Source organism: Cynoglossus semilaevis, chromosome 1 (assembly GCF_000523025.1).
Source record: "Cynoglossus semilaevis isolate Cse_v1.0 chromosome 1, Cse_v1.0, whole genome shotgun sequence".
Lineage (NCBI taxonomy): Eukaryota > Metazoa > Chordata > Actinopteri > Pleuronectiformes > Cynoglossidae > Cynoglossus > Cynoglossus semilaevis.
In genome coordinates this window covers 10,619,972-10,630,860 of record NC_024307.1, presented here as the reverse complement: position 1 = coordinate 10,630,860, position 10,889 = coordinate 10,619,972, and the positions used below count along the sequence as shown (strand labels likewise).

Genomic DNA, 10,889 nt, shown 5'->3' with positions numbered 1-10,889 from the left:
AAAGAGTGTTTGTGTGTGGGTATGGCGGTGGGATGTGTGTGTGTGCATGTGCATGTGAGACGTAGAGGAAGTAAAGTGCTGCAGATGTGAAGTTAGCAAATTCTTTATCCAATGACTACATTCTAGCTAAAAGTGCTGACAGTTTATGCCCTGGCTTGATATTAATAAGAATTTCTTGACATTCACTGCAAGTGGTTGGATGAATACCAGAGATATTATACAAAAGCAAATAAAAAACAGACTTATGTACATAGTTAGACAAGGCTGACGCGCAGATTATTTAGCTGTCACTTTTAAAGTCAGTGAAGTTATAAGAGCAGTTATAAGAACAACAGTAAAAATCAGACAGTAGACTGTACAGTGGGGGAAAAATATATGGAAATAAGGAAAAAAAAAATTACTCCTAACTACTGGGAGTAATAGTCACAGTTGTAACTCAAATTTTTCAAAATTTTATATGGAGGACAAAATGGACAAGAAGTCCATATATATATATATATGTATATATATATTAAAATATCCAGATATTGTTCTGCCCTAGCATCTTATAAAAGAAAGTTTAGGGACATGGGGAGTTCATGGTTTTACAAATCTGGATTTCTGTGAGTACCGTGCCTCAGTATAAGGGGTCTTGTTTAACATAGTGTACAGCCATATAGCTCTATCCACTTCTACCATACAGTATGTAGTAAGAATACACTGAATTATTAACAGCACTGCTGCCTGTCTGGAATTGCAGTACACTTGTATTTATATATATTTTTATAGCACTGCTGTCTGTCTGGAATTGCAGTACATTTGTATTTATATATTTTTTTGAACTAGTGACTCTTTAGGTTTCAATATCTATATAAGGTAAGGCAACCATAAGTTTATAACAAAACCAAGAAAGTGAAGTGCTTCAAACACAGAATGACTGTCTCTTATCTCTTTTACAGCCACTCTCCATTTCTTTTCCAATGTTCTCTTCAGTAGTACAGTCACATGTACAAATGGATTTCGTCCTGCAGACTCTTAAGAGCACTCCAATTTAACACACAAAGAAGAAAGAAAGAACGACTCAATGTGCCAGTGGAGTCAGGGACAACTGTACGCAGGCTACAGTCATTAAGACATTCTTTTATTAAACTAAAAAGCTCTCATGAGGAGTATGGAGTTCAGTTCTTTAGTAACGTAGCCACGGTGACGAGCCAGCGTGTCAGTCTCCCCTCTCCACCAGTGAACAAATGGCTGCGCTTGCGATTTATAGCCAGCCAGACACCAAAACAAAGCCTTCATCAAACTGGCCTGATAATAAAAAACAGAGCAGCATACACTAAGTTGTTTTCTATCAATGCAGCAGCAGTGGGCTTTAAAATGCACTCTCAGCAGAGAAGAGGCAAACAAAGTCAAAGTGCGGCTGACTGATTGTTGTACAAGTGAAAATCTGCAACTTTCTCAATCCTAAACCTAGAGGATTAAAGTCTGTCACTGTTCACTGGGAAAATAAGAAAAGAAAGCCCGAATCAACTATGAACACAAGAATATAGAGTAAAAAAACTGCAAACACAACATTACTGCAACAAGATGGTAACATTTTTAAATGTTTTGTTTTAGAGTGATTTCTAGTCTAGCAATAGAGTACAAAACAAAATGTTTGTACTCTATGTACAGTCTTCTTCAATATGCCCCTTTTTCATCCATTTCACTTATTATGTTCTTTTAAAGCAAAGCAAGACTTCACAGCAAACAAAAACTCTGGCCAAGATTTTGTGGAGTACCGTAATTAGAAGGACTAATAAATACTGTATGTCTCTGTGGAATTTCAGACATGTCAAACATCTCAGCTCTTGTGCTAGAAAACTGACCTAAACCTTATAATCGAAATATGACCACAAACACACAGTTGTTTTGCACTTGAATCTGTCAGAAGAGTGAAAGCTCTTTCAGTTGGAAGCTGTTCAGTGGCGCAGACAGAAAAGGGAGAACTGTGAAGATCTGTCTTGACCTAAGGGTTAGGCACTCAAGAAACCTGGATATGAACTGAAGAACTTTTACCCAATACTCTAATGACGGCTCAATACATATTCAGCAATAACACAATCATCTGAGTTGTAAGCCGCTCTACACACTTCAACTACAGTAAACAAAGATTTCCCATGCAGGCCAAACAATAGAACTACAATGCAACAAGATCCCAAATGACGCAATAGTTATGCAATAACCAACCCACACATACAAAAATAAACTGGGCACATTAATATTCATACTAATTTACATTTACAGAGTAGGGGTGTGTATTGTCAAGAATCTGGCAATATGATACGTTTTATGATACGGGGCAACAATAGCATATATTGTGATATACAGTACTGCGATACTATAGGTACGACGGTATATTGAGTTTTTAAAAGCATTTAATTGTAGGAAAACTGTCAGCATAGTAAACAAATAACAGTGTGACATGTTTAACATCAAAATTGGAACAGAGAGATCTAGATTTGTAATCACTAAATAATCATTCTCATCTAAACACACTCTCTCTCTCTTTCTTTCTCTCTCTCTCTGACGATGAAAGCCCTAATCCATAGCATTCTCCCTTCTTCTCCAACATTCACCAGCTGAGACCACCCCCTGCAAGCTGTCACCAGGCAGAAGGGAGCACATATCACCCCTCAGGTGGCCAACTCAAGCACGATGGAAAAGTGAAGGGATGAGGGGGTTGGGGATGTTAGAGGCGAAGCGAGAACGTAGAACGTAGAAAACCAAAAAAAACTATAAAAAACATGACGGCCTCTAGGCACTGACAGGAATCCAACAAAAATGTACAGCCTATGGTTTGACTTTGTGCAATCTTATGCAACGCTCACTACACAGGGCTTAGCAGGAGCCAAAGAGTTGCTGCTGTTGTAGAAACAACCTACATATGTTGTACAATGGTTCATGGCTACATTTCCAAGCAAAATTCCTCTTCTTGCTTCTGCTTCAAATTTGCTCATTGGCACATAACTCGTCTGTGGCACGGATGCAAACACAGAAGGAATAAAGGAAAGGAGCCCAGCGAACAGGTGGAGGATACGGGACATAATGTGACTGAGCTCAGACTGCGTCTTCTCTTTGGAGTGGTGTGGAGTCCTCAGTCAATCAACAGCTGGCAGCAGATTAAATACCGATCCAGGACAGGACAATCAATAATATTTACTCTGCTGGCAAATGACGTGATAATCATTTAAGCCATTAGGGGTTAATTGAAAATGAAAACACTCGTCACAGCGTGGATGCATTGCAATGAAGTAACTGATTATACATCTTCCTAATGCATCTATCTGCTGTCATTATGCAACTACTGTGTACGTTGGCTCTCTGTTGACAGGAGGACCAATGAGGTTCTTCGATGGCCTTAAGCGACTTGACCTGTTTACAGTCTCCTGTTTAACTGGAAGTTGGAAAGCTGTACACCGCCAGAATTGCAAATGCCTGCACAAATAAGACAAAGAGTCTTGGGCTGATGCTGAGAAAACCAGTCAAAAACAGATGCACTGAGTTTCTCCTGGGAAATTACTTATTTTCTTCTACTAGAACCAGAATGCATCTATGTTGTATGCGTGCGTATGGCGTCGATGTGTTTGCTGCTCTATGACACGCGAAAAAGTCAAAGATAATTTTTGTGTTGTGTTAAACACTGAATGGCACTCAATGTCTGCTGGTAGTTGAATATAGTTGTTTTTTTAAGTGTCTCACTTTTAAAAATGATGGTGAGCGATCTGCAGCTATGAAGAAAAAAATGAAGTGTCTCACTTTTAAAAGCGATCTGCAGCTATGAAGAAAAAAATTTAAAAAATGTAAAAGTTTGGCAGAAAAGTCCAGCACCCTTCACTAGACGAGTAGTGAAACCCATGGAGACTTTGCCCTTGAGTGAGGTTGTGAGAAAAAGTATTTGTCAAAAGTATTTACCTGGCAAGATAAGCAAAACAAACTGTCCACATATTCCTCTTCGTGAAGCAACTCACTTCCTCCCACTCAATTTTGATGTGATAAACTTTTAAAGCAGAAAAAAAAATCATCTAAAATGTCATCTTTCAGTGATGTGTGAAACAAATAAACACCTCACTTCGTCTTCTGCCTCTGATACATGTCTTTTGTGACAAACTGTTATGCACTTGGACACGTCTTTACAGATTACATCCAGAGAGTGATGTCATGATGTCAGTGGTTGTGAACATTTCCAAACATGCTGAATACTACAGTACCTCTCTAGAAATAATTAGAGGGGAGTATACTGTCTAGACTGATGCTTTTGTGGTTTCAGTGTCAGCATGTGGTTGATTTGTTTGTTGTGCCGTTACAGGACAAATAAACATATTGTACAAAAGTAAACAACAGTCTATGTATAAGGAAAAATAATTTGCCATTGAAAGAGAGCCAATACCTGGCCCCACTTTAATAATGTACCAGTCCAAAACTGCACTTGGGAAATCAAAGAGCTCCTCACACACACAGACTTTCTTTCAAAGTGGATTGTGAAACATTAAGTCATAGTGTGAGTTTTCCTCTTATATTGTTGTAGACATTGCACAATGGTAAAAAGAAAAGGCTGTGTGTTTATACCACCAAAAATAAAATCAGTTTTACTTTTACATTTCGGTTTTCAGACAGCAGTACGTCGGATACTAAAGCTCATGACGCATTACTTAAGCCATTTTAAACACAAAGGAATTTTCAATTTTGCCAAACAAATCTGATTTGCCGTTCAGTGCAGACTGTTTACTTGGAAGAAGTACAAGTAAACAGTATTACACTCTGTTGTCTTAGACACTGACAGACAACTCTGAGTTCATCTTTTTGCTTGTTCTTTATTTTGAAAAACATGTATTTGTTGTTGGTTTTAAGGATGATGAACAGAAGAATCTGATCAAACCCAAAGAAAACTTTTTTTCTCTATTCCGAATAACAAACAGATGGAGTAGCCTTAGATTAGAGTCAGTGTTTGTTAAGAACATAACCAGATACAAACTTATTATTAACTAATGCTTGTATAAAGGTTTCTGTTTAGGAGCTCCTACACAACATTAAATTACACTACATTTTCTTTCAAAACAAATGTCCTTTCAAGCACCATATTCTTTAGGCTTTCATTTATAGCAAGTACTTTATATATTTTAATGCAATGCATTAGGTGTAGTACAGTAGTGTAGTAGTATAGTTTTGAGCAAGTATATTTAATAAATACAATACGTTGGCCTTTTACAGTTCAAGTACTAACTGCTACATCCATACAATACTGTATGTTTCACTTGACCACGTTGCATTGAAAGTTTGACAGAAAAAGTATAGATCTGTTACAACTGATACCTCGTACTTGTAGAAAAAAGTGGCTCAATTCTGAGAATAGTTCTGTTTCAGGCAAGTTGGAAACCAAACTCACTAGTCTGTCTTGCCTGTTAGTCAGACTAAAATTAGCTCTGGCTGTAGAAGAGCTCATTAGACTATGTCTGGACACTTGTCAATGAACCAAGCCTAGTGGAGCTCTTCTTTTCCTTCACAAACTAAGACAAGCTCTAACTTGGGACAAAAGGTAAAGGACAGTGACATCTGAATATATAGCCCGCTGTCCCACTGTGTTCAGAAATAAGTGTGTGAGTGACTCAGCTGCTACTGAGGACTATATGAAGTCACGGAAGCTGCGTATAACAACAAATTAATGAATGAACCCACAAATGAGCCCATTCTTTAGAGCCCAGCGCCTTCTGGTTATAAAACATTTGGGAGGGGCAGAAAAGTGGTGCGTAAACAGTAGAAAGGCAAACACACTGAGAACTAACCAGTACATGTGTCACCCAGGACTGCAGGGCTCATTAACAGTCACTCAGTAACCGGGGAGGCTAACAGCCTATAACATTAACAACAGTCAGGGGAATGTATATATATCAGCCAGTCTACAGATAAGCTAAAAGCAGCTGTGCTGTCAGTGGAGATTGGAGGTTATATAATCAAGACCAACATCGATACAACAGCATATAGACATAGACATAACTTGGTCCAGGTTTAAATTTACAATGCACAAAAAAAATGTAATGCAAAGATAGCAAACTTGATTTAGATTCCTCGAGGACTCGTCTTGACAGCAACACCGCAGTAATTTTTACCTCCGCTTTTTAATTTTATGAGCCACTCAAAGAACGAGGTTCTATGTTTTTATGTCTGCCTTCAAGGATTTTTGTCCTGTCTTCCAGAGATCAAACAGGCAGCGGGGGGGTGTGTTCCAGTGGACACACCGACAGTGAGCCACTGCCGTTTGACAGTTTGCATCACAGCCATAATAAAACAAAATTGAGTAATTAGATACTTACTTTCACGGAGAGCAAGAACAAACTAATACCTGAAATATTGGGTATAAAGAAGTAATGGATCATTTATGAGTCAGATTACACTAACGGGAGGCACCAGGGCCAGATTAGGAGCCTCACTGCTAATATGAACCAAACGGGCTTCCAGATCCCAGCCTGTCACAGAGAAACACCAGAGACGTGCGGTAAATGCTGGTCAGAGATTTCCATTTTTGGACTTTTTAACAAGCTAGGCACAAAGATTGACATCTCTGTGATGTTTTGAAGAAGACTATCATATGCTATGGTGATGTTTGCATCACTGAGATAAAAAATGAATTTAAAAATTTGATGGTTTCATCTAGTCTATTCTGATCTTTTGAGGGGGTTATATATGCATACTTGTTCTTTTCTGTATATATTGCTTTTTCCTATTGTTTCCTTGTTGTGAACCATTTCATCGAAATTAGTTTTTGATGTAAATCAAAATGACAAAGTCCCTCTTACTCTTTTTCTCTTATCTCCTTTTTTTTGGTACACTGTGGGAAAAATGACACCACTATTGACAAATGTATGCAAATGTCTCACTTAACCTTTACTGCTAGACTTGTGAAACCAGTTTTTTTCTTCTTCACGCTTCCAAACTATTACTAAACCAATCTCGGGAATAAATCTAGGAGCATAGATCTGTAGTAGGAAAGGGACTCGCACACCCAGCAGCAGAAAAGTTAACATAAATAGACAAAAATTCTGAAAAGACATTCTTCGAGATGGTGTGGTTAGCATTGCATTTATCGAATATTTCATCACTCACAATATGGGAAATGTTATATATATTTCACACTGGCAATTGCGATTTTTCTATCCCATCCCTGTGAAATATTACTTATCTCAAACCACAAACATGCTTTTTTAAACATGTTTGTAATCTAAATTCCCATACGTGGATGATCTCTAACTGCTACAGACCCTTAATGATTAAGATAATAGCATCATCAGCAAACTGCAATAACAAATTTATTCAACAGCAACGTACTCCATAGAAAATGCACAACTTTTGTTTCAGATATGGTGTCTTTAGGAAATAATGTGAATTTAGAAAATCTGACACATGCTGAAACAAGCCACTGTCGTTGTCAAAATTGTTTCATATGCCCAAAAAGGAGTTTTTGTGTAGAATCTATTTTTCGAATCCACTCTCTGTTTATGTCCACAACTTGTAACGAAGTGACTCCAGTGTCCATTTCTTGTTTACAGTCTCTGTACTCAGTACTCTGTGAGCCTGTGATGGTGGCAGGTACAGTAATACTGGAGCATGTTGCTGTACGTGATGTTACAGGAGTGCAGCCGCAGGTCATAACACTTAACTGCACCAAACGGACAACACCCATATCCTCTACGAATTCTAAGGAATATTTGCGATTTTTATGTCAATAGACATAATAGTCTGTTGAGGACACCTTCGCTAATGAAGTTAAGTTAGATGAAAACATTTGAATCTCAAAACAAATGCTTTTGTCGAGGTTTTCGAGAAGAAATGTGACGCAGTTAACCTCACCTGTACGTTTTTTGTGAGCCAAAACCGGGTATGTTGCCGATTAAATGACCTTTTCTCAATAAAATTTAACTAAACTCATTTTCATTAACTAATAGAAATTTCAACATGTATTTTTTTTGCTGACGCTGTGTATAACCGTTCGAAAATTCAAATTAACGGTTTTCAGTTAAACCACCTGCGCGTGCATGATTAAGTAAAAAAAAGAACTCAGGTGCGCGTTCACTTGTTTCTCCTCAACCGAAAGTGACAAACACGATGTGAAAAGCAATAATGGTCACACTAATCTCATTATTTTGTTTGTAAGGTGACTAAAAGTTCGTTATTTTTATTTTCGTCCTAACAACTTAACATAATTCTTCTTTAAACAATATAGTTTTCATGTAAGCACATTCTACTCACCGACGTGTCTCAGCGCCCGCCGTCCACGTGCAGACGCCGCAGATCCGTGCGTTAATTTTCGTCCAGCTCCTGTCACACTTTACTCTCCTTTCATTGCAGCTTCTTCCGTGTTATTTGTTGCCCACACCGACTCAGTGGGTACATTTCAAGTCCAATATCTTCTTCCGTGTCACAGTTGTTGGTTTGTGAGCAGTAGTCGGTGGAGAGTTTGTTTTTTTTTTTCCTGCTGCCTGTTTCTACGGAGAGACCGTGCGTCTGGCTGTGCCTATGCGCACGAATGGAAAACCAGTAGCAGGTTCCCAGCCCTTACACACACACACAGTCAGAGACACAAACCGAGCCAATCACGTACACTGTCACAGCTCCACGTCTGCACACTGGGATGGTCTCCTGCGAAGAGACCATAAGCATATCCAGACTTAATGGGAACCAGAGTAATGATAAAGTTACTTGTTGTTTTTCTGTACAATGTGACGCAGGGGCGCTCGAACGTTTTTCCCGGATAACCCAGGGACCCACGTCTGCGCCTGTAATGGCACATAATATTGCATAAACAAATGACTGTGTAAAAATGCATTAATTGAGTTAGTAATGTTATTTAATCAAGACTAATTTAATCAAAATAATATTTTTTCATACATATATTTTTGAGAGACACCAACCATAATCAATTTCCTATACATCCTACAGAAACGTCCTACAGTAATCGGGAGGGACACACAAAGCATTCAATATTCACATATATTTTTTTGAAAGTTCCATTTTAAAAGTACTATTGAAAATAGCTAAAAGTAAAGCTAAAAACAGACCAAAAAGATATGCCACTTGGGTCACAGGGGGCCACTCGGGTCACAGGGGGGCGCTGAAGACACAAATGTCTGTCGCACTTTTTCTTTTGTCGGGTGAAAGGGGGCGCTGAAGACACAAATGTCTGTCTGCTGTTGTTTGTCTTCTGTTCCAGCAACGTACATGAAATGTTTATGTCTAATTACGGAATGTTGATTTATCTGCATAATCATGATTAATCATGAATAATTACAATGACAATTAAATTATGCCACTAGTGCCCTGTGAGTGATGAGACGTCCTGCAGATGTCCTGCAAACTCAAACACCACAGAACTCGGTCCCTTGATGTCTTTAGAGTTGTTACATACAAAATGATGGGTTTACCCAATCTGGAGAAGGCCGTCTTTGATTGAGTTCCCAATCTATTTTCGAACTCCCAGTCAGCACTAAGTGTACAAAGCGGTCTTACTTGTTTTAGCTATCTATTAGGGCAGGTCCCTGCTTGAAGTGGTCTGACTATAAATCTCTATGATGACTCAATCTTCATGTGTCTGTGATTGTAGGTTTTCCCACCGTATGTCAACAATGCAACAGTAACTAGGACATTCCCCAAAGTCGTCCTAAAAACTGAGTCAGAGTCACATGTGGGAACAGACTTTCTCCACCTGAAACTTCTCTTTTTATCCCAGCAGCCCAGCCTTGGATGTTTACAACTGGTCTAAACTACCAGCAGCTGCTGACCACCACCTTTTGTTTCTATAGCCATGCCAACAGAAATCTGTTCCCTGGGAATCCACACACACACTGAGAAGCAGAGAAACTTTGTGTTTGTGTGTGTTAGTTGTGTCTGTCCGACTGCAAAATATGCCAAATTTCTTTTGCAACCTTAACTCCAGTTAGATTTTACTTCCTCTTTTAAAAACCCTATTCTTCATTTTTGAACAGGCTTGGACACTGACCACCTCCCATGAGATGGTTCAAGTTGAATATGATTTCTTTCTCTGATTTCTTCACAAATGTCACAATCCACACAAGTGGAGCTGGAGAAAAATGAGGAGTGTTTGCAAGTCATCAATATTTGTCACGAAATAACGAAAAAACAGGCGGGCAGTTTGCGCCACGGCAGATGTCCTTGGGTATGTAGAGAAATCCATGGTATTAAATAAAGCATGATAAAGGAGGAGGAAATCCACTCCAGGCAGATGAACGTGTGTGTGGTAATCAGAGATGAATGATTTTCATTTGGAGTTGGTCTGGTTTCACATGTCCGTGCTACATCTGCTGTAATATCCCAGTAAGGTGTGAACAGCTCAGAGGATCGATTGTATCAATTAGTGACTCCAGTTCAGTTCTACACCGCAACATCTACAGCTCATTGACAAATGAGTCTTCAAACCAAAACAAAAGTTCAAACTCGGCAGACAGAAGGGCAATAATCAAAAATGAATGTTCCTCCTTTCTTCAGCCCCTGAAGCTTCTTCTAGATCACATTACAGTCTGTCTGGGTGTGAGTCCGTGCTGCTGGACCCTCTGCTCCCACATGTGGAAATAGTTCATTTTGAAAATTTAGTGCTCGAAGGTGTTTACAAAGTCTTCAGAGACAGTTTTTGGTAACGCTCACCTTCATAGGAACTGATGTGAGTCACACACACACACTCCTCTGTTGACGTGCAGATTTGGATCTGAATGGAAGGAATGTTCTGGATCAATGTATGTGAGGCCACTGGGAATGTCACAGAAAGTTGCTGGATACAGAGCAAGAGAGTACTTTCACTTTAACACTGTAGAAATACTGGTTGTATCTACATGAGTAAACACGCACACACGCACACACACACG

General features: G+C 39.0%; 1 protein-coding gene across 5 annotated transcripts in view; it reads right to left on the bottom strand.

Moving 5' to 3' along the window:
* The window catches only part of stxbp6 (syntaxin binding protein 6 (amisyn)), an 83,487-nt gene extending 74,787 nt beyond the window's left edge, over positions 1 to 8,700 (bottom strand). For 2 of the 5 annotated variants that reach the window (XM_025060988.1, XM_008310109.3), the window contains exon 1: positions 8,263 to 8,698. The gene's annotated coding sequence lies outside the window, so the exon portion shown is untranslated. Of the gene's footprint in view, positions 1 to 8,262 lie in introns of all 5 variants that reach the window. The other 3 variants (XM_025060953.1, XM_008310134.3, XM_008310142.3) reach the window with 3 other exon arrangements.
* Between the last annotated feature and the right edge of the window lie 2,189 nt (positions 8,701 to 10,889).